Source organism: Pan troglodytes, chromosome 5 (genome assembly GCF_028858775.2).
Source record: "Pan troglodytes isolate AG18354 chromosome 5, NHGRI_mPanTro3-v2.0_pri, whole genome shotgun sequence".
NCBI classification, from domain to species: domain Eukaryota; kingdom Metazoa; phylum Chordata; class Mammalia; order Primates; family Hominidae; genus Pan; species Pan troglodytes.
The window spans coordinates 75381869-75403663 of NC_072403.2; positions in this window are offsets into that span (position 1 = coordinate 75381869).

Genomic DNA, 21795 nt, shown 5'->3' on the forward strand with positions numbered 1-21795 from the left:
CAAATCTTTTTGGCATCTATTAATATTTCCTAATCATACCAATATAGAAATAGCTCACAACAATATTCAGTGTCTTAATGCTGAAACAGAAGAGATAGTTTCATTAAACTCATTAACAGTTCAAAATGCCTTATGTATACAGGTACACGTATTTCTTACACATAATTTAGAAAATATGGAAAAAACGCATTAAGTGTCTTAGTCTATTTGTGCTGCTATTACAAAATACCACAGAATGGGTATTTATTTCTCAGTTTTGGAGACTGGTAAGTTCTAGATCAAGGTGCCAGCAAGTTCAATGAGTGTCTGTTTCCTCATTCTTCACCAGAATGAGGTGTCCTCATGTGGAAGAAATGCCAAAAGGGCTGAACTCACCCCATCAAGCACTGTTATCAGACACTAATTACATCCAGAAGAGAGAATACTTCATGGTCTAAACACCTCCTAACGACCCTACTTTTTAATACTGCAGCACTGGTGATTGAGCTTCAACATGAATTTTAGAGTAGACACAAATATCCAAATCATAGCATTAAGCAACAAAAAATTCAAACTACTGCTTATTAAAACCATACAGAACAATTTAAAAGGTAAAATTTACTAACCATAAAAGTATATAAATGGACATGTGATATCTTAATTTGAGCACTCAGAAATGTAGGCTGTTAATGTTACGTACAATATTTGAAAAGTATAAAGAAATTCCAAACAAGGCCAAATAAGATAATACTTAGAACTTATATTATTTGAAAGTGCAAAAGTATAACCAAGAAAGTGTTGAATAGAAAGGGCAATAAGAGAATGTGTATGTTTTTGTAACACATAAAAACTGTAGTTAAAATGTTATATTGCTCCAGACAATGCTGATAAAAGGAAATAGAATAGAAAGTCTAGATATACATGCTATATATAAAACTACATCCAAGGGGTGATTGTGAGTCCATAGAGAAAGATTATTTACTGAATTCTGTGGATGCATTGTTTTATTTTGAAAACTCGTTCTCTACGTTTCAGGCCAAAATAAATTGTGTTAGGAATAACCACATAGAATTGCAAAACGAAACATTAAATGATCTGAATAAAAGTTTCAACACTTATTTTAGATACAGTGGGTATGTGTGCAGGTTCGTTACATGGTGTATTGTGTGATGCTGAGGTTTAAGGTACAGATCCCATCATCCAAGTAGTGAGCATAGTATCCAATAGGTAGGTATTTCAACCCCTACCTGCTCCCTCCCCAACTTCTACTAGTCCAAAGTGTCTGCTGGTCCTATGTTTATGTCCATAGGTACTCACTGTTTAGCTCCTACTTACACATGAGAACATCTAGTATTTGGTTTCCTATTCCTGTGTTAATTCACTTAGGATAAGGGCCTCAATCTATATCCCTATTGCTGCCAAGGACATGATTTTGTTCTTTTTATGGCTGTGTAGTATTCAATGATGTATACGCACCACCTTTTATACAGTCCATCATTGACTGGCACCTGGGTTGGTTCCGTGTCTTTGCTGTTATGAATAGTGCAGTAATGAACATGCAAATGTATGTGTCTTTTTAGTAAAACTATTTTATTTTGAGTATATATCCAGTAACGATATTGCTGGGTCAAATTATAGTATTTATTTAATCTCAAAATTGAAAATTTTTAACTGTGAAAGCAAAATTAGAAAATTATAAATTAAATGTTGATAGTGAGTACATTTTATAGTACATTAACTAAAAGTAATACCTTTCTAAGCCAAAAAATGATCTTAAGCATCGTTAAAGAAAATATATGCAGCCATGTTTTACCTTACAAGACAGACATATGATTATTAAGTGTTCTTTTAAATTGATGGCAAAATGCTGACCACGAGAACAGTAAAACAATTTGCAAATAAAAACTATATGCAGTAAAATATATTCAAAAATTATTAAGAGCAACTCAGAGTATCAAATTCAAAATGTGACACAAATTTTAACTACCTATTTGTTAGTCTTTTTTTTTCCAATTGTAGTGGTCTGAATTAGGAAAGTCACAGTGGAGGCACTCTATTGGTGGGAGAGTAAGTTGGCACCATCTTTCTGGAGGATTATTTGTTAATAAAAATTTTAAAAGCATTAAAATATAATTTCAATTTTAGAAAATTATTACTGATATATTAAATATTATATTAAAATTTTAAAAATTAGAAAACAACTATTATCATAATATGGTGGCTTTATTAAATCCTGACATGGAAAATTGTTTCTCTCTTCCTGTAGGATAAAATGTAAAACCATGTATACAACCTATTCTAAATACATGTATACATGCACACCACACATATGCAACCTAATTCTTCCAGAACCTTAATATTGTTTTTAATATTTACTTTTATTTTCTACATGCTTTACATATTACTATATACTTTTTATCAGAACAAAATATGTTTTTGCAAATATGTGTTTTATTGAGATATTCAGAATATTTCAAAAAGCATATTTGATCATTTTATTCATGTTAGATTAAAATAAACTACAAGAATTTTGAGAAATATATTCATATAGAAAATTATTGTAAGTCATAGCATTATAATAGTTGACAGGAAATCGATTGAAAAAAGTATAATATATATCTTGCATGGAACACAGAGATATATTTTATGTCCAAACATGCCATCTACATATTTTTAATGAAATTATTATGTTTATGTTAAAATCATTAATCACATTTCTACAGTATTCTTTACGTTTTAGTGAAATTAGAAGAAAAATTGAGTGGAATTAATCACATTTTTTTTTTTTTGAGGCAGAATCTCATTCTTGTTGCCCAGGCTGGAGTGCGATGGTGCAATCTCGACTCACTGCAACCTCTGCCTCCCAGGTTCAAGCGATTCTCCTGCCTCAGCCTCCTGAGTAGCTGGGATAACAGGCATCTGTCACCACGCCTGGCTAATTTTGTATTTTTAGTAGAGATGGGGTTTCTCCATGTTGGTCAAGCTGGTCTTGAACTCCTAACCTCAGGTGATAAGCCCACCTTGGCCTCCCAAAGTGTTGGGATAACAGGCGTGAGCTACTGTGCCTGGCCTAATCACATCATTTTATTCAATATTCAAGTGTTCATTGATGGTCTACTTTGTGACAGGCACCAGTCACCACTATGATTGTTTGTTTGTTTGCCTGCTTGCTTATTTGGGCCCTGAAGTGTTCAAATATGAGCTTTAACTCTTTAACACAATACCATCATTTTTCTTTTCTACGTATTTTGAATCATATGTTTATATCCTAGGGTTTTTTTGAATAATGTTTATATCCCAGGGTTTTCAAACTCCTCATTCCTATATTTACATTTTATAAACCAACAAATAAGGAAAAAGTTTTCCTTCTGATTAAAACTATTAAACACCAAAGAAGATGTCCAACCTACAAGTAAGATGTAGACACTTCCAACCATACCTCTCCAAGTTACTTTACTACATTAAAAGTCACTCAGAACCCTTTTCCTGTGGCCAAGGAAGTATTTGCATGGAAGACAGAATCTTTTGTAACAATATATAATGTCACTTTTGTTCTAACTTACTTAAAATATATACAATTAACCTCATTTGGAACTAACCCAGCAATGAATGCTGCTGGTGTTCCTACAGGGCCAACTGTATCTGCTGAAACCCAACACACAGGAGCAATAAGATCAGAAGTAAAATCCTGGCATTTTCTTTCCTGTACATCTGCTAGCACCTTCCTAACAAATGAAAGCCCCGTGCTTTTGTGTTGTGCTAGTTTGTAGTATTCCAGATCATTCATTATTTGCATTTCATTCCCACTAGTCACTGCATGGAATAGTGTTATTGACATTCTATAGAGAATACAGTAGAGTGATTGTGATAGTTTAATAATACAAACTTTTTTGTGCATTCTACAGTTCTTTGGTTTTGAAATACTTTCATTTTCATTGCTGAATACCCATCTCAGTGGTACATGACCTTGGAAAAATAGCAAGCAAAAAAAAAAAAAGACCAAGGATTGGCAAACTATAGCCTGCAGGCCAAATCTGACCCATTCCTTTTTTTTTGGAAAGACAATTTTACTGGAACACAGCTATAACTATACCAATTCATGTACATCAGCAGTCCCCAAAATTTCTGGCACCAGGGACCAGTTTCGTGGAAGACAGTTTTTCCACGGGGGGCTAGGGGATGGTTTTGGGATGAAACTGCTCTACTTCGGATCACCAGGCATTAGTTAGATTCTCATCAGAAGCATGCAACCTAGATCCCTCACATGTGCAGTTCACAACGGGGTTCACCTCCAATGAGAATCTAATGTGGCTGTTGATCTGATAGGAGGCTCACCTCCTGCTATGCGGCCCAGTTCCTAACAGGCCACAGACAGGTACCAATCCATGGCCCAGGGGTTGGAGACCACTGGTTTACATATTATCTATGACTAATTTCGTACAATGACAACAAAGTTGAATAGTTGTGACAGAGGTTGTGTCACACATAGCAAGCCCAGAATACTTACTATGTTCTTCTTTACAGGAAAACTTGCCAGCATCTGATATAACGATATGGGTAAATTTTGACAATTCTCAGTTTGGTTTATTTTACTTTTCTGGCCAAGTTTTTAGTATCAGCCATAAATGGACTCAGAAAGGTTCAGATTTCAGACCTACTTAATCCTATTGTTCTATCTCAAGTCACAATGTCCCTGTCTTCTCTACCACTCTGATGGCGCCCTAAGATAAAGACATAGACAGTGGTAGACACCCATTATCTGCCCTTCGTGAAGCCCTTAGATCTATCCAGTGTGGGCTTCAGGGGTGTGTGACCTCAGAAGGACTTCACTCTTGGTGGAGCCACAGCATGTAATAGCTCAGTGAGACTCGAGTACAACGTAAAGGCATTATACAAGCCACTGGCTTCAGTGTTTCCACTGTTGTGATAAGAATAACATGCACGTATGAACCATGAAATATGAATTATGTAATTTTGATGTTTAATTGTTAAATTATATTTGTCATTAAAGCTGGCATTATGCAACATAAAGATAAATGGTAGTATTTATGCCAATATTTGAAAATTGTTCTTACATAGAATGACATTAAACAGCAAATAAAATACCATAAAATGATTAGATGAAGACCATAAAACAAAGGAAAAACTTTATATCTAATTACCTGTAATGGTACATTTTCTCTACTTTTTTGAACAAATGGTTCTGATTTTCATTTTCAACTCAGCCCAGAACATTTTGTATGTAGCTCGGTCCATGGTGCCACTATTTTGTAATTTCCTTCCCTACTCTACCACCCCAGTTTTATGCACAGACTCCTCTTCACATGCTGACCACTTAAATGTTAGAATCCTCCAACATTTGCTCTTAGATGTTTCCCATCACTCTCTTTCTCTCTTCCTCCTCTCTTTCCACTCATCTTTAATTCTTTAGTCAATTCTTATTCCTTTATTCCACAATTTGTCTTTGCACTTTCACTCATAGCTTCAAATATCTGCAGAGATATATACTTTCTTATTTTGTACTATTTATTGTGTTTCACCTGTAAGTCTCTCAATACTTTAAACTTGAGATAAAATTGTAATCTTCCCAATACCAAAAATCTTCATCTCTCTCCCTACCCATATTTCCTTTTCCCTGATTCATCTCTCATATGAAATTTACATCCATCTGGATTTCTAAACTTCAGGGTAAACTTTATCAAAAATACTATGAATTATATTTAGGAATTCTCTCATTCAGCTTTTTATGTCTGTTTATTACAACTCCAGTTTTGGCTTGTATGATCTCTCTTGAACTAATGCAGTTCTCTCTAAATGGACAATTTCTAGTCTCTAGTCTTTCTATTCCACCTTCCACATTATTTTCAGAGGTTTAAAAAATAATATACACATAAACATATTATTTTCTTTCCTCTATTTTAAAAGTTACAAGAGTTATTCTTTTTTATGAGAAAAGGTTTAAAATCCTAAGCATTCCAACTAGTATATTCAACCCTGATTGCATCATCTAAAGTCATTCTCTACCACTCATTTCTAACCTGTTTTATGATTCACCATTCCTCAGTCCTGTCATACAGTTGCACAACTCTGCACTTTAGTGCTCATAGTCCCTTCTCATGAATGCCCTTTATTGCCCAGTCTATCAGAATTCCTGTCCTAAGGCCCAATTCAAATGCCACTGCCTATTGGAAGACTTCTGTGAAAAAAAACCTTGAAGATTTAATTTTTCCCTTTATCCTTGCTCCTATAGAATATTGTGCATAACTCAATGTCACCTTGACTTTGGTCATTTGTTGTTTCTGTTAGCTTCCCTCAGCAGTATTTGGGCTTTTTCAGGAGGAGTTATATGTTAATAGACATAATACTTTATCCAAAGCTTTGCTGTAAGAATGGAGATCCCAGAAAGGCTGTATGTCATCTATCTTAAAAATTGTCACAAAGATTTATCAAGTTAATATTGGTGAAGAAGGCTTAGCTATGAAAGCTTCTATGAACAGAGCAACATAAGCTATAAAAATGTCGAAGTCTAGGAATGGAAAACACCCTGGGACTTAAAAAAATAAATAAATATAATGTGACTGGTTCCTAAGGAAGAAGTTGGGTGGCTCAATATACAGTAATCCCAATAAATTATCAACTTAATGATGGCTAAGAGTGACTTTGAACAGGTCAATGATTTGATACCACAAGACTCCAGGCAGCTAGTGAGAGATGTAAAGGTAAGAGATCATGGCTTATTTCAAAGTAACCAGCCAGTATAGTGCTTGATTCCAGATGTCCAGAAAGCAGGATTCATGTAGGAAAGAGCTGTCTGTTCTTGAGCAAAGATTCAGTACAGCAGAATTTCAGGACTTAATATCAGTTCTACACTGAGAATATGAATGAGAATGGGCATTTTCATGTTCTAAGCAGAGGACCTAAGCCAATAACCCTGTCTGTGACCTGGTCCAGTGATAATAAGGCTTGTGGAGGACATTTATAAGGAGGAAATGGTTGGACCAAGAAACAACACAGATACTCAGTGGGCATCTTTAGAAATCATTGAAATGAGGACAAAAATTCCTGGTTTCAAGGATAATTATAATAGTAACTGGCATTTATTTAATACCTGCTTCATACATGAGAATGATCTGGGGTTGAAGATTTGGTCTCTATACAACTTTCCAGATGATATAAAGGCAAAGACTATCTTGGCTCAGGTTCCAGTGAGTTGGCATTGGAATTTGAGTGTGTGAAATCCAGATATCATGGATTTTTCCTTCCAATATACTGTTCGAGGAAGGAAGTGAAGTTCTGCTTATCATTTTTGTCCTTCAGGCCTTCAGTGGCTTTCCTGCTAGGGCAGATCTTAGCTGGGTCTTCTAGTGAAGAGCATCTCTCACTCCAGGTATTGAGAAAGGCCAGGGCAGAATTGATTAAAGCAAGGGAGCAGGGATCAAAACAGGAATAAAGACCTGAGACACATTCTTTCGCCCATGGGTAGGACCAACATACTAAATTCTGCTAATGAGGAGAAGAACTTGCTTCTCCACAGACTTTTTAAATTCTGTTTACTAATGTCAGTCACTTGTACATAGAAAATTAATGAAAAGATATTTCTGTTGCCTCCCAAATCTATTTATACTTGAAGCATGTGGTGCAGTATGACAAGTTGTCACTTTAATAGGCATCAATCAGCAATATTTTGAAATGGTATTTATTGTCAGTAATTAAGATATTACTTAAACCCCTCAATAGTGTTATCGCCTAAGTGTAATAGTGATTATCATAAAATGTGTTCTTCCATAATAACCATGTTTCACTAGCAGCGTATTTTATTGTGAATACACCAAGTCCTGGACTCCATAGTTAGTGATACATTGCTAAACAAGAAAACAAGACAGAAATTTTATGCCCTCTGGAACTTAACTTCTAGTGGAGAGAGACAGATAATAAACACTAAGCATAAAACACACACACACACACACCACACACACACACACACAAAGAGAGAGAGAAAGAGAATGTGATAAAAGAAAAAGTAGAAGTAGAACAAGTGTGGGGTGTCACAAGTTCTGGGTTGAAGAGTGAGTGACAACACTGTTACATTCTACCATCAGGATTGATCTCTTTGACGAAGACAACTTGAAGAGGATGAGAGCTAGCTGTGTAGCTATAGGGGAGAAGAAAAGCCCACAGAGCAAAAAGCCAGTACTGTGTTAATGTAGGCATGTATTGACATTTTCTGGGATCATCAGGGGCGACAGTGTGGATGAGCAGGCAAGCAAGGTAGAGACTTGTGGAGGATGAAGTCACATATATAATGGGGGAGAGGAGATTCTGATAATTTCAGGCAATTTTAAGACCTTGTTTTGTATTCTGAGTGGAAATAAAGACTTATTCCAGGGGTTTAAGCAGAAAAGTGAAATTATGTGAGTGACCACTCTGGCTATACTATGGAGAACAGATCAGTGTGTGAGGTTTGGGCAGGAATACACGAAGGGAGAATAGGTAAGAGGCTAATGCCCTAATCCAGGCTAGAAATGGCCGTGGCTCAGTCTAGTCTGTCAGCATGAAAGCTTGAGAAATGGTCAGATTCTGGATATGTTTTGAAGGTTGAGTCAATGTAATTTTCTGATACATTGGATTATTTTTATTTTGATAATCAATTTTGTGAAGCAGAGAGAAGCATCTTAAGCCACCCTCTAAGGACAAATAAAGGAAAATAATGCAAACCAATTTTTAGACACGCTACAAGTAGGCTTACCAGAAATTTTTACCAGCTATAAAACTGTCTCTAACAACAGCTCTATTATAATGCGAAACTCTGATAAGTTTATAATGACATTCCTTATTACAACCCTGAGGCACAGAAAGAACCTCTGATTTCTGCATCTGCCAAGAGTTGATAAGTCATGTTGATTCTAAAATATATGTTTAGTGTTGTGCATCTATACTCATTCTTGGAAATTGATTTGTATCTTCACGTTGAATTGAGGAACTCTACTATAATATTTAATAACATAAGCTATGAATGCCCTGATCATAGTGATTTTTAACTGAAATACTCTATGCATATGTCTGTGTGTGTGTGTGAGTGTGTGTGTGTAGGGTGCATTTTTATGTAACAAAGTCAAAATGGAGTGGAAAGACTTAAATATAATTTGAACGATTGAGAGAGAGAGCAGAGGTAATGATTAGAAAATACAGAATTATAAAATAAAATATTTAAAGAGGATGATGGATGTTGAAGACATGACATTTGATTATATTTACTCTAAGTCTTTTAATTGTGACACCAATGCTGGAATAGTGAATATATTTTGATGAACAATGTAACATATTAGTCTTCTAGGTCTGCCATAATAAAATACCAGAAACTGATTGTCTCAAAACAGCAGAGATTTATTGTCTCACAATTCTGGAGTCTAGCTGTACTAAAGCAAAGTATCAGCAGGGTCATGCTTCCTCAGAAACCTGCAGGGGAGAATCCCTCCATGCCCCCTCCTAGCTTCCTTGGTGGTGGTCAAGCTTTGATGTTTCTTGACTTGTAGCTGCATCACTCCAATGTCTGCCTCCCGTCACATGTATTCTCCCCGTGTGTCTTCACATCATCTTTTTAGAAGAACACCAGTCATAATGGATTCAGTCTCAATCTCACCTTAACTAATTACATCTCTAATAACTCTATTTATAAATAACATCACATTCTGAGTTATTGGAGGTTGAGACTTTAACATGTCACTGGGGGAATATAATCCAATCCATTTTAAAAAGCTACAATACTAAATTAGCTTTCTTAGAGATTATTGTTTCCTCCTAATGGCAAATTAAGCACAAGGCTGATACATCATGAAAAACAATTGCTTATATTCTTCATAATTTAGTAATTTTCTTAAATAAGAAACTATTTTTAAATAAAATTATTTTGTTTGAAAGCTTAAAAGAAATACAAGATTTTTGTGATTCAGACAAAAATTTCATGAATAAATATACATAGCACCATAGATGTGTTGATATTCTTCAGTCTTCTAAAGACCTTTCCCCATAAATATCTAAGTGGGAACAAGTGAACAAAGACACTCTCAACATGTTCGTTTGGTATTTTTCCCCCTCTGGCCCTGGACAGATGTTATTTTTAAAATTTTAAGTATATTAACCTGTCTTAATCTCAATTTTCTCATCTGAAGAATACTTAGGACTTTTAAAGTCACTTCACTTCTTTAACGTTCTAAAAACCTGGGGTTGGGCATATATTCATTACAAATGAGTCTCATTCTCCAAAAAGATGGATTGTGGAAGTTACTTCCAAAGAACAAGTAGGAAACGCACTGATCGCCAAGTCACAATGTTGCTTACATGGTTCTGGCGAACTCTCACTGTTCTCAGATCACTTCTTACAGGTTTTTCACTGGCTAGTCAAGGATGATGTAAATGCTACCACACTAAAGCAAATGTTAGCTCAAAGTCCTTATGCATTTTCCAAAATTTTTAAAGGCCTGCAGTTGTTCAATTTCAGTGCCTGGTAATATGACAGAAGCTTGGAAGGTGAATAAATCCCAGAATTTCCATTCTATAACTTACTAGCTCTTTGTCTTTAGAAAAGTTCTATGACATAGCCTCAGTTTGCTCATCTATAATATAGGGCTACCACTAATTTTGTGCAGTCATTTTGAGGATTATATGAATTTATCTATATAAATTGCTGTCACAGTGCCACCTAAATGTTAGCCTGTCCCCAAATTTTCAGTTTTTAAATTTAATTCCATATACTCTCTTTAGTTTATAAACTACTGTCACAACTCATTTACTACCTGTCTAGTTCCTTAAGCTTAGAGTACTTGAAACCTAAACTTGGTGCTTGTCCTGAATTTTATTACTATGTACCATACCTTTGACTTCTTCACTTACTGCTGACTAATTTACCATATTCTAACATTTGATTTCTAAACATTGTCACATTCTTGCCTCTGTTGTAGTTCTGTGTACCTGACCATACTTTAGCCAGGGGCTTCCAATGCTTCTCTAGATCTTATTAATTGCTATTTATACGTTTTAATGTTTCACTAGCTCGCTGATGCTCTGAGGCAGCTCTTACCACCTTCCCTGGACTCCTTGCTTCTGCCATGAAGCTGTCTCTTCCTTCCTAAGAGCCTTACTCCTCATCCTGCTTTAACAACTTGAGGTTATGCAATATCTAACCCCTCCTTTCTATGTTTTCAATTCTAAGAAACTTCAAGTGTGGAAACCACATTAACTTTTGTATTCCAATAATGTCTTCTTTTTTTAATAACATGCTCTTTATTTTCCCTTTTCTTTGAAAATTTCATGTTTTACTTTCTAAAAAGGATGTTAATCCTGAAGAAATAAGACATGAAATTTCAATCCATATTTTCATGTGGATAAAATTCTGTATATAACTTGGAAACATCAGATGATAAGAATAACTCTCTTGATTTAAGATTATGACTAGGTGCTATACTTTTCTCTTTGATTTTCAATCACGCTCTTATTCTGGGTGAAGTTTCCCTAAGTAGTTTACCATTTTGGTTGGACATTGGATGCATTTTTATCTTCTCTATGTGCTTTCTCTCTTCTTTTGATACTAGTGCCTCTATCACTCTCTAAACAGCCTGACCAGCTTTCTGTAATAGAAGGAAATAAAGTTGTATTTTATCATTTTGACAGCTGAAATCAATAAAGCAAAATTGTGTTCTTTTACATCATTTAATATTTATACCTGAAGGCATATAAGTATCATTGTGTATACTTGAAAAACACTTTGTTTTTAAAACCAACAGGGGCTGTAAATGAAATTACATGTTTTTCATCAACTGGCTGAAGAAATGTACTTATTTTATTAACCCCACAGGAATTATGCCCCCAATTTTATGTTTGGTTGAACTTTAAAAACATAAGACATGAATATATCAGTTTTTGTTTATTTTTGTTTTAACTGTGAGCATTTTATTAGAACTGGTACTTCTCCCTCAAGGTTTATCTTTGTTTCCAGCTGAATCCCATTAATTTAGTCAAGGTAGCTTTGGAGCAAATCTTCTTACCCTGAGACTCTATGATTCATGCATTCCATGCTTATCAATATTACATGGGGAAGTGGTTGGTTCTTTTATTCAACCACAGCTTAACTGAAAATCTTTTTTTTTAACTAATTGATTTTTTTTAATAGTTTAAGTTCTAGGTTACAGGTGCAGAACGTACAGTTTTATTACATAGGTATACACGCGCCATGGTGGTTCGCTACAACCATCAACCTGTCATCTACATTAGGTATTTCTCCTAATGCTATCTCTCCCCTTGCCCCCACCCACCAACAGGCCCTGGTGTGTGATGTTCCTCTCCCTGTGTCCCTGTGTTCCCATTGTTCAACTCCCACTTATGAGTGAGAACATGTGGTGTTTGATTTTCCGTTCCTGTGTTAGTTTGCTGAGAATGATGGTTTCCAGCTTCATCCATGCCCCTGCAAAGGACATGAACTCATCCTTTTTTATGGCTGCATAGTATTCCGCGGTATATATGTGCCACATTTTCTTTGTCCAGTCTATCATTGATGGGCATTTGGGTTGGTTTCAAGTCTTTGCTATTGTGAATAGTCCTGCAATAAACATACATGTGTATGTGTCTTCATAGTAGAATTATTTATAATCCTTTGAGTATATAACCAGTAATGGGATTGCTGGGTCAAATGGTATTTCTGGTTCTAGATCCTTGTGGAATTGCCACACTGTCTTCCACAATGATTGAACTAATTCACACTCCCACCAGCAGTGTAAAAGCATTCCTGTTTCTCAACAACTTCGCCAGCATCTGTTGTTTCCTGACTTTTTAATGATCGCCATTCTAACTGGCGTGAGATGGTATCTCATTGTGGTTTTGATTTGCATTCCTCTAATGACCACTGATGATGAGCTTTTTTTTTCATTTGTTTGTTGCCTGCATAAATGTCTTCTTTTGAGAAGTGTCTGCTCATATCCTTTGCCCACTTTTGACGGGGTTGTTTTTTTCTTGTAAATTTGTTTAAGTTTCTTGTAGACTCTGAATTTTAGCCTTTTGTCAGATGGATTGAAGGCAAAACTTTTCTCCCATTCCGTAGGTTGCCTGTTCACTCTGATGATAGTTTCTTTTGCTGTGCCAAAGCTCTTTAGTTTAATTAGATCCCATTTGCAAATTTTGGCTTTTGTTGTCATTGTTTTTGGTGTTTTAGTCATGAAGTCTTTGCCCATACCTATGTGCTGAATGGTATTGATTGCCTAGGTTTTCTTCTAGGGTTTTTATGGCTTTAGGGCTTACATTTAAGTCTTTAATCCATTTGGAGTAAATTTTTGTATAAGGTGTAAGGAAAGGATCCAGTTTCAGCTTTCTGCATATGGCTAGCCAGTTTTCCCAATACCATTTATTAAATAGGGAATCCTTTCCCCATTGCTTGTTTTTGTCAGGTTTGTGGAAGATCAGATGGTTGTCAGGTTTGTGGAAGATCAGATGGTTGTAGATGTGTGGTGTTATTGCTGAGGCCTCTATTCTGTTCCATTGGTCTGTATGTCTGTTTTGGTGCCAGTCCCATGCTGTTTTGGTAACGGTAACCTTGTAGCATAGTTCGAAGTCAGGTAGCGTGATGCCTCCAGCTTTGTTCATTTTTCTTAGGATTGTCTTGGCTATACAGGCTCTATTTTGGTTCCATATGAAATTTAAAGTAGTTTTTTTTCTAATTTTGTAAAGAAAGTCAACAGTAGCTTTATGGGGACAGCATTGAATCTATAAATTACTTTGGGCAGTATGGCCATTTTCACAATATTTATTCTCCTATCTATGAGCATGGAATGTTTTTCCGTTTGTTTACATCCTCTCTTATTTCCTTGAGCAATGGTTTGTACTTCTCCTTGAAGAGGTCCTTCACATCCCTTGTAAGTTGGATTCCTAGGTATTTTATTATCTTTGTAGCAATTATGAATGGGAGTTCCCTCATGATTTGGCTCTCTGTTTGTGTGTTATTGGGGTATAGGAAGGCTTGTGATTTTTGCACATTGATTTTGTATCCTGAGTATTTGCCAAAGTTGCTTATCAGCTTAAGGAGATTTTGGGCTGAGACGATGGTTTTTTCTAAATATACAATCATGTCATCTGCAAACAGAGAATTTGACTTTCTCTCTTCCTATTTGAATGCCCTTTATTTCTTTCTCTTGCCTGATTGCCCTGGCCGGAACTTGGTGAGAGAGACCATCTTTGTCTTTTACTGGTTTTCAAAGGGAATGCATCCAGCTTTTGCCCATTCACTATGATATTGGCTGTGGGTTTGTCATAAATAGCTCTTATTATTTTGAGATACGTTCCATCAATACCTAGTTTATTGAGAGTTTTTACTATGAAGTGGTGTTGAATTTTATTGTAGGTCTTTTCTTCATCTATTTAAATAATCATGTGGTTTTTGTCATTGGTTCTGTTTATGTGATGGATTATGTTTTTTGATTTGCATATGTTGAACCAGCCTTGCATCCCAGGGATGAAGCCGACTTGGTGGATAAGCTTTTTGATGTGCTGCTGGATTCAGTTTGCCAGTATTTTCTTGAGGATTTTTGCATTGATGTTCATCAGGGATATTGGCCTGAAATGTTGTTGTTGTTGTTGTGTCTCTGCCAGATTTTGGTATCAGGATGATGCTGGCCTCGTAATATGAGTTAGGGAGGAGTCCCTCTTTTTCTATTGTTTGCAATGGTTTCAGAAAGAATGGCACCAACTCCTCTTTGAACCTCTGGTAGAATTTAGCTCTGAATTGATCTGATCCTGGGCATTTTTTGGTTGGTAGGCTATTAATTACTGCCTCAATTTCAGAACTTGTTATTGGTCTATTCAGGGATTTGACTTCTTCCTGATTTAGTCTTGGGAGGGTGTATGTGTCCTGGAATTTATCCCTTTCTTCTAGATTTTATAGTTTATTTGCATAGAGACGTTTATAGCATTCTCTGATGGTAGTTTGTATTTCTGTGGGATCAGTGGTGATATCCCCTTTACTATTTTTTATTATGTCTATTTGATTCTTTTCTCTTTTCTTCTTTATTAGTCTAGCTAGTGATCTATCTATTTTGTTAATATTAAAAAAAAACAGCTCCTGGATTCATTGATTTTTTGAAAGGTTTTTCGTGTCTCAAATTCCTTCAGTTCTGCTCTGATCTTAGTTATTTCTTGTCTTCTGCTGGTTTTTGAATTTGTTTGCTCTTACTTTCTAGTTCTTTTAATTGTGATGTTAGGGTATTGATTTTAGATCTTTTCTGCTTCCTCCTGTGGCCATTTAGTGCTATTAATTTCCCTCTAAACACTAAGGAGTGTCCCAGAGATGCTGGTACATTGTGTCTTTGTTCTCATTGGTTTCAAATAACTTCTTTATTTCTGCCTTAATTTTGTTATTTAACCAGTGTGTCATTCAGGAGCAATTTGATCAGTTTCCATGTAGTTGTGTGGTTTTGAGTGAGTTTCTTAATCCTGAGTTCTAATTTGATTGCACTGTGGTCTGAGAGACTGTTTGTTGTGATATTCGTTGTTTTCCATTTGCTGAGGAGTGTTTCACTTCTAATTATGTGGTCAATTTTAGAATAAGTGTGATGTGGGAGTGAGAAGAATGTATCTTCTGTTGATCTGGGGTGGAGAGTTCTGTAGATGTCTATTAGGTCTGCTTGGTCCAGAGCTGAGTTCAAGTCATGAATATCCTTGTTAATTTTCTGCCTTGTTGATCTAATATTGCCATTGGGGTGTTAAAATCTCCCACCATTATTGTATGGGAGTCTAAGTCTCTTTGTAGGTCTCTAAGAACTTGCTTTATGGATCTGGTGCTCCTGTATTGGGTGTATACATATATTTAGCATAGTTAGCTCTTCTAGTTGCATTGATCCCTTTAGCATGGCATAATGCCCTTATTTGTCTTTTTTGATCTTTGTTGGTTTAAAGCCTATTTTATCAGAGATTAGGATTGTAATCCCTGCTTTTTTTTGCTTTCCATTTGCTTGGTAAATATTTCTCCATCTCTTTATTTTGAGCCTATACACGTGAGACAGGTCTCCTGAATACCGCACACCCATGGGTCTTCACTCTTTATCTAATTTTCCAGTCTGTGTCTTTTAATTGAGGCATTTAACCCATTTACACTTAAGGTTAATATTGTTATGTGTGAATTTGATTCTGTCATTATGATGCTAGCTGGTTATTTTGCCTGTTAGTTGATGCAGTTTCTTCATAGTGTCAATGGTTTTTACAATTTGGTATGTTTTTGCAGAGGCTGATAACGGTTGTTCCTTTCTATATTTAGTGCTTCCTTCAGGAGCTCTGGTAAGGGAGGCCTGGGGGTGACAAAATCTCTCAGCATTTGCTTGTCTGTAAAGGATTTTATTTCTCCTTCACTTGTGAAGCTTAGTTTGGCTGGATATGAAATTCTGGGTTGAAATTCTTTTCTTTAAGAATGTTGAATATTGGCCCCCACTCTCTTCTGGCTTGTAGGGTTTCTTCAGAGACATCCACTGTTAGTCTGATGGGCTTCCCTTATGGGGTAACCCAACCTTTCTCTCTGGCTGATCTTAACATTTTTTTCCTTCGTTTCATCCTTGGGAAATTTGAGGATTATTCTACTTGGGGTTACTCTTCTCAAGGAGTATCTTTGTGCTGTTCTCCGTATTTCCTGAATTTGAATGTTGGACTGTCTTGCCAGGGGAAGTTCTCCTGGATAATATCCCGAAGAGTGTTTTCCATTCTCTTGGTTCCATTCTCCCCCTCGCTTTCAGGTACACCAGTTAAACGAAGTTTTGGTCTTTCCACATAGTTCCATATTTCTTGGAGGCTTTGTCTGTTCCTTTTCATTCTTTTTTTTTTTTGAAATGGAGTCTCACTCTGTCGCCCAGGCTGGAGTGCAGTGGCACGATCTCGGCTCACTGCAAGCTCCGCCTCCCGGGTTCACGCAATTCTCCTGCCTCAGCCTCCCGAGTAGCTGGGACCACAGGTTCCCACCACCACGCCTGGCTAATTTCTTGTATTTTTAGTGGAGACGGGGTTTCACCGTGTTAGCCAGGATGGTCTCGATCTCCTGACCTCGTGACTCCCCCACCTCCGCCTCCCAAAGTGCTGGGATTACAGGCGTGAGCCACCGCGCCCGGCTCCTTTTCATTCTTTTTTCTCTAATCTTGTCTTCATGTTTTATTTCATTAAGTTGTTCTTCAGTCTGTGATATCCTTTCTTCCGCTTGATTGATTCAGCTATTGGTACTTGTGTATACTTCATGAAGTTCTTGTGCTGTGTTTTTCAGCTCCATTAGGTCATTTATGTTCTTCTCTAAACTGGTTATTCTAATTAGCAATCCCGCTAACCTTTTTTCAAGGTTCTTAGCTTCCTTTCATTGGGTTAGAATATGCTCCTTTAGCTCTGAAGAATTTGTTATTACCCACCTTCCGAAGGCTACTTCTGTCAGTTCATCTAAGTCATTCTCCGTCAGTTTTGTGACCTTCCTGGCAAGGAGTTGTGATCCTTTGGAGAACAGGAGTTCTGGTTTTCGGATTTTCAGCCTTTTTTTGCTGTTTTTTTTTTTTTTCTTTTCCATCTTTGTGGATGTGTCTACCCTTAGTCTTTGATGCTGGTGACCTTTGGATGGGGTTTCCGTGTGGACGTCCTTTTTGTTGATGTTGATGCTATTCCTTTCTGTTTGTTAGTTTTCCTTCTCACATTCAGTCTCCTCTGCTACATGTCTGCTGGAGTTTGCTGGAGTTCCACTCCAGACCCTCTTTGCCTAGGTATCACCAGCGGAGGCTGCAGAACAGCGAAAATTGCTGCCTGTTCCTTCCTCTGGAAGCTTCATACAAAGGGGCACCCGTCAGATGCCTGCTGGAGCTCTCTTGTATGAGGTGTCTGTCGACCCCTGCTGGGAGGTGTCTCCCAGTCAGGAGTCACTGGGGTCAGGGACCCACTTGAGGAGGCAGTCTGACCCTTAGCAGAGCTCAAGTGCTGTGCTGGGAGATCTGCTTCTCTCTTCAGAGTCAGCAGGCAGGAATATTTAAGTCTGCTGAAGCTGCCCACAGCTGCCCCTTCCCTTAGGTGCTCTGTCTCGGGGAGATGGGTATTTTATCTGTAAGTCCCTGACTGGGGCTGCTGCCTTTCTTTCAGAGACGCGCTGCCCAGAGAGAGAAGCTGTATTTTAAACTATTATATTTGACTAGGGAAAAGTCTTGGCACTATGCTCACTGATTTTTCTCCTCCCTTTAGATGTTAATTTCTGGTCTGTTTTTCATGTTCATCTTCCTTCACTAGCTCTGTTTCCTAGGCCTTCTTCTCCATCATGGGTCTTACTTTCCTCTGCTCACATTTCTCAGCTATATGCTTTCCATTCTTATCAGTTTTCTGTTGGGTCTGTTCTTTTCTGGTGGTTTTTTCCAAACCCCATAGTTTCCTCACATAATTATGATGATCAGTGTTCAGTTGAAGACTTAAGGCTAATCCTCTGCAGATTTCTGGAGACCTCTGCAACTCACTTTTCTCTGGTACTGTACACAGAAAATTCTATTTATTTTGGCCTTCCTGAATTCTCAAATCTATCTTCTCTACTCATGGAGAATGCCATGTTCCATTTGTGTTCCCACAATCTGTGCAGAAGACCAGAGACTTTCTCCAGACAGTATGATGGGGTAATCAAAGAGTTCACTGTCATTTCTAGTCTATTGTCCAAAACATAAAACCCTTGTTTTAGTTGTACTGGTCAGTTTTCTAGTTGTTTAGAGCAGAAGGTTAAATCTGGTCTCCATTATAACATTATGGCTGGAAAAGGAAGATAATTTATTTTTTATTGCTCTTAAGATACCACTTTTGTAAATTACATTTTTATGCAAAATTCTTACCATATGTTATAATTTTCTTTATAATTCTTAACTAAATTCTAGTTTTTAGAAATAGTTTTCCAAATAAATCACTTGAGACTTCTTTCAGATATCACTCTTCAGACAGCTTTTTCTTCTACTTCCGTTTTTCTTAGGTGTAAGCATATTGTGCTACCAAGTGATTCCTTCATTCTTTCCAGTATTGCATTATGTTTATTTTCTTATTTAACTCTCCTTTCACTGGACAGTGAATTTCTTGCAAAAGGATACAATTCCTATATTTATTTGTGTGTGTGATATATAATACCATGCTTGACACCTAGAATGTCTTCAACAACTATTTGTTTAATACACATTAAGTCATCAAATAGATAAATTAATGGCAAGAAACCCATTCTTTTCAATATAGAGAATTAAATTTACACTTAGAGAGTGTCAGTTTAACAGATAGATGTTTATTATTGAATCATGTGTTGACTTTATAAAATGTATTATACTAAATTTTGTTTTGATGTATACTCTCACTCCGTATTGAGAGATGCTGACAAATACTGGTTTCTAAAATGCGTTATTGCATTTTTGGTAGGTATTTTTTTTTTCTTTTAGTCCTAGCTTAAAAAAATAAGGGTTACACTGAAGTGTATTTTTAAAAATATCTTGAAAGATTAGAATTAAGGCCGGGTGGAGTGGCTCATGCCTGTAATCCCAGCACTTTGGGATGCTGAGGCACGTGGATCACCTGAGGTCAGGAGTTCAAGACCAGCCTGGCCAACATGGTGAAACCCTGTCTCTATTAAAAACTCAAAACATTAGCTGGGCATGGTGGTGGACACCTGTAATCCCAGCTGCTAGGGAGACTGAGGCAGGAGAATCATGTGAACCGTGGAGGTGGAGGTTGCAGTGAGCCAAAATCATGGCACTACATTCCAGCCTGGGCAATAGAGTGAGACTCTGTCTTAAAAATATATATATATATTAGAATCAAATTGGTGTCATCCTTAATCATGCACAGGATCAAATGCTTTGTAATTTCCCTACATGTTTTCTTTTAATACATGATTTTAATCTAGTATTAAATACTTCTCACCAACTTCAAGCCTTAGGTGGACTGGTGTAAAGCATAAAATATGTGTAAATAGCCAATTTAAATAATATATTCCATTGTTAAATATTACATAAATGTGTAGTGCCTAGGACATATCCCCTGCACTGTTGTAGTAAGAAATGCGAATTAAGTGCCCATTCTTATCAATTCTGCATTTTATCCAGATTTGCTGAAGTAAACATTGCTTATTATTAACATCAATGATGATACTGATGATAATTTTGATGATGACAATAAGAGTAACTACCATTTATTTTGCAATTTTTACCAGCAGAGGCACTGTTTGTAAACTTTCTCAGAATCATGCACCTAGTCACTGTCAAATACAGGTTTTAAATACATGTCTGCTCCCAGGGTGTCAATTTTTCTTTCCTGTATACAAGAAAGAATACAGAGAGATAGTATACTTTGTTCCATTTGTTTGTCTACAGTTTATTAGTGAGATAAGGTAAACTAAACCACCATCTCATCAGAGAATAATTGTGCGTAAGTCTTCTTTCCTCCTTATATAGAATATCATAATGAAAAGCCACCTATAGCTTGAAAAGAGATAAAAATTTTTGAAATAATATAGAAAGCCATGTATTTAGGATTTCTCTTACATTTGTGAAACCAGATTTCTTACACACACACAGTTATATATATATTGCACTAATTTGTACTTTGAATGCTTGGGTTTTTTTTTTTTATTTGTATGATTTCTTTTTCTTTTCTTCCCAACTTTATTGAGGTATAATTTTAAAGAATTGTATTGTATCTATTTAAGGTATATAATGTTATGTTTTGATATACATATACAATAAAATGATTACCACAATTAAGCAAATTAATATATCCATCACTGTATATAGTTACCTTTTATATGCATATTTGTGGTAACAACATGTAAGTTATATACTCTTAGCAAATTTCAAGTATACAATACAGTATTATCAACTATAACCATCATGCCACGTATTAGATCTTTTGAACTTATTTAATCTACATAACTCAAACTTTATATCATTTGATCAACATCTCCCCATTTTCCCCTACCTCCCAGCTTGTGGCAACCACCATTCTATTTTCTGTTTCTATGAGTTCAATTTTTTTATACTATACATGTAAGTGAAATCATATGGTTTTGTCTGTGTCTATTATTCCACTTTGTATAATGTCCTCCAAGTTCATCCATGTTGTCAAAATGGCAGTATTTTCTCTTTTTAAAAAAACTAATATTCCATTATGTACTGCATTTTCTTCATTCATCTATAAATTGATATTACCACCTCACATCGTATAAAAATCAACTCAAAATGAATTTAAGACTTAAATGTAAGATCTGAAACTGTGAAACTACTAAGAAATAAACAGAAAAAAAAACACTTCTGACTTTGGTCTGGATAGTGATATTTCTCGGATATGGCATCAAAAAACACAAGCAACAAAAGCAAAAATAGATGAGATTGCATGAAATGAAACTGAAAATAGACAAATGGGATTACATAAAAGTAAAACGTTTCTGCACAGAAAAGGAAGGCTTCAATAAAGAGACAATCTAGGGAATGGGAGAAAATAACTGCAAACCACACATCTGATAAGAAGATAACATCCAAAATACATAAGAAAGTCAAATAAATCAACAGAAAAAAAATTTACGCAAAGGATCTGAATACACATTTCTCAAAAGAAGACACACAAATGGCAACAGGTGTATAAAAAATGTTCAACATACTAAAATCAGGTAGTATACATCAAAACAAAAGTAAGGTATCACCACACACCTGTTTGAGTGGTTATTAAAACGACAATCTGTCATCTACATTAGGTATTTCTCCTAATGCTATCCCTCCCCTAGCCCCCGACCTCCACCCCAACCTACAGGCCCCAGTGTGT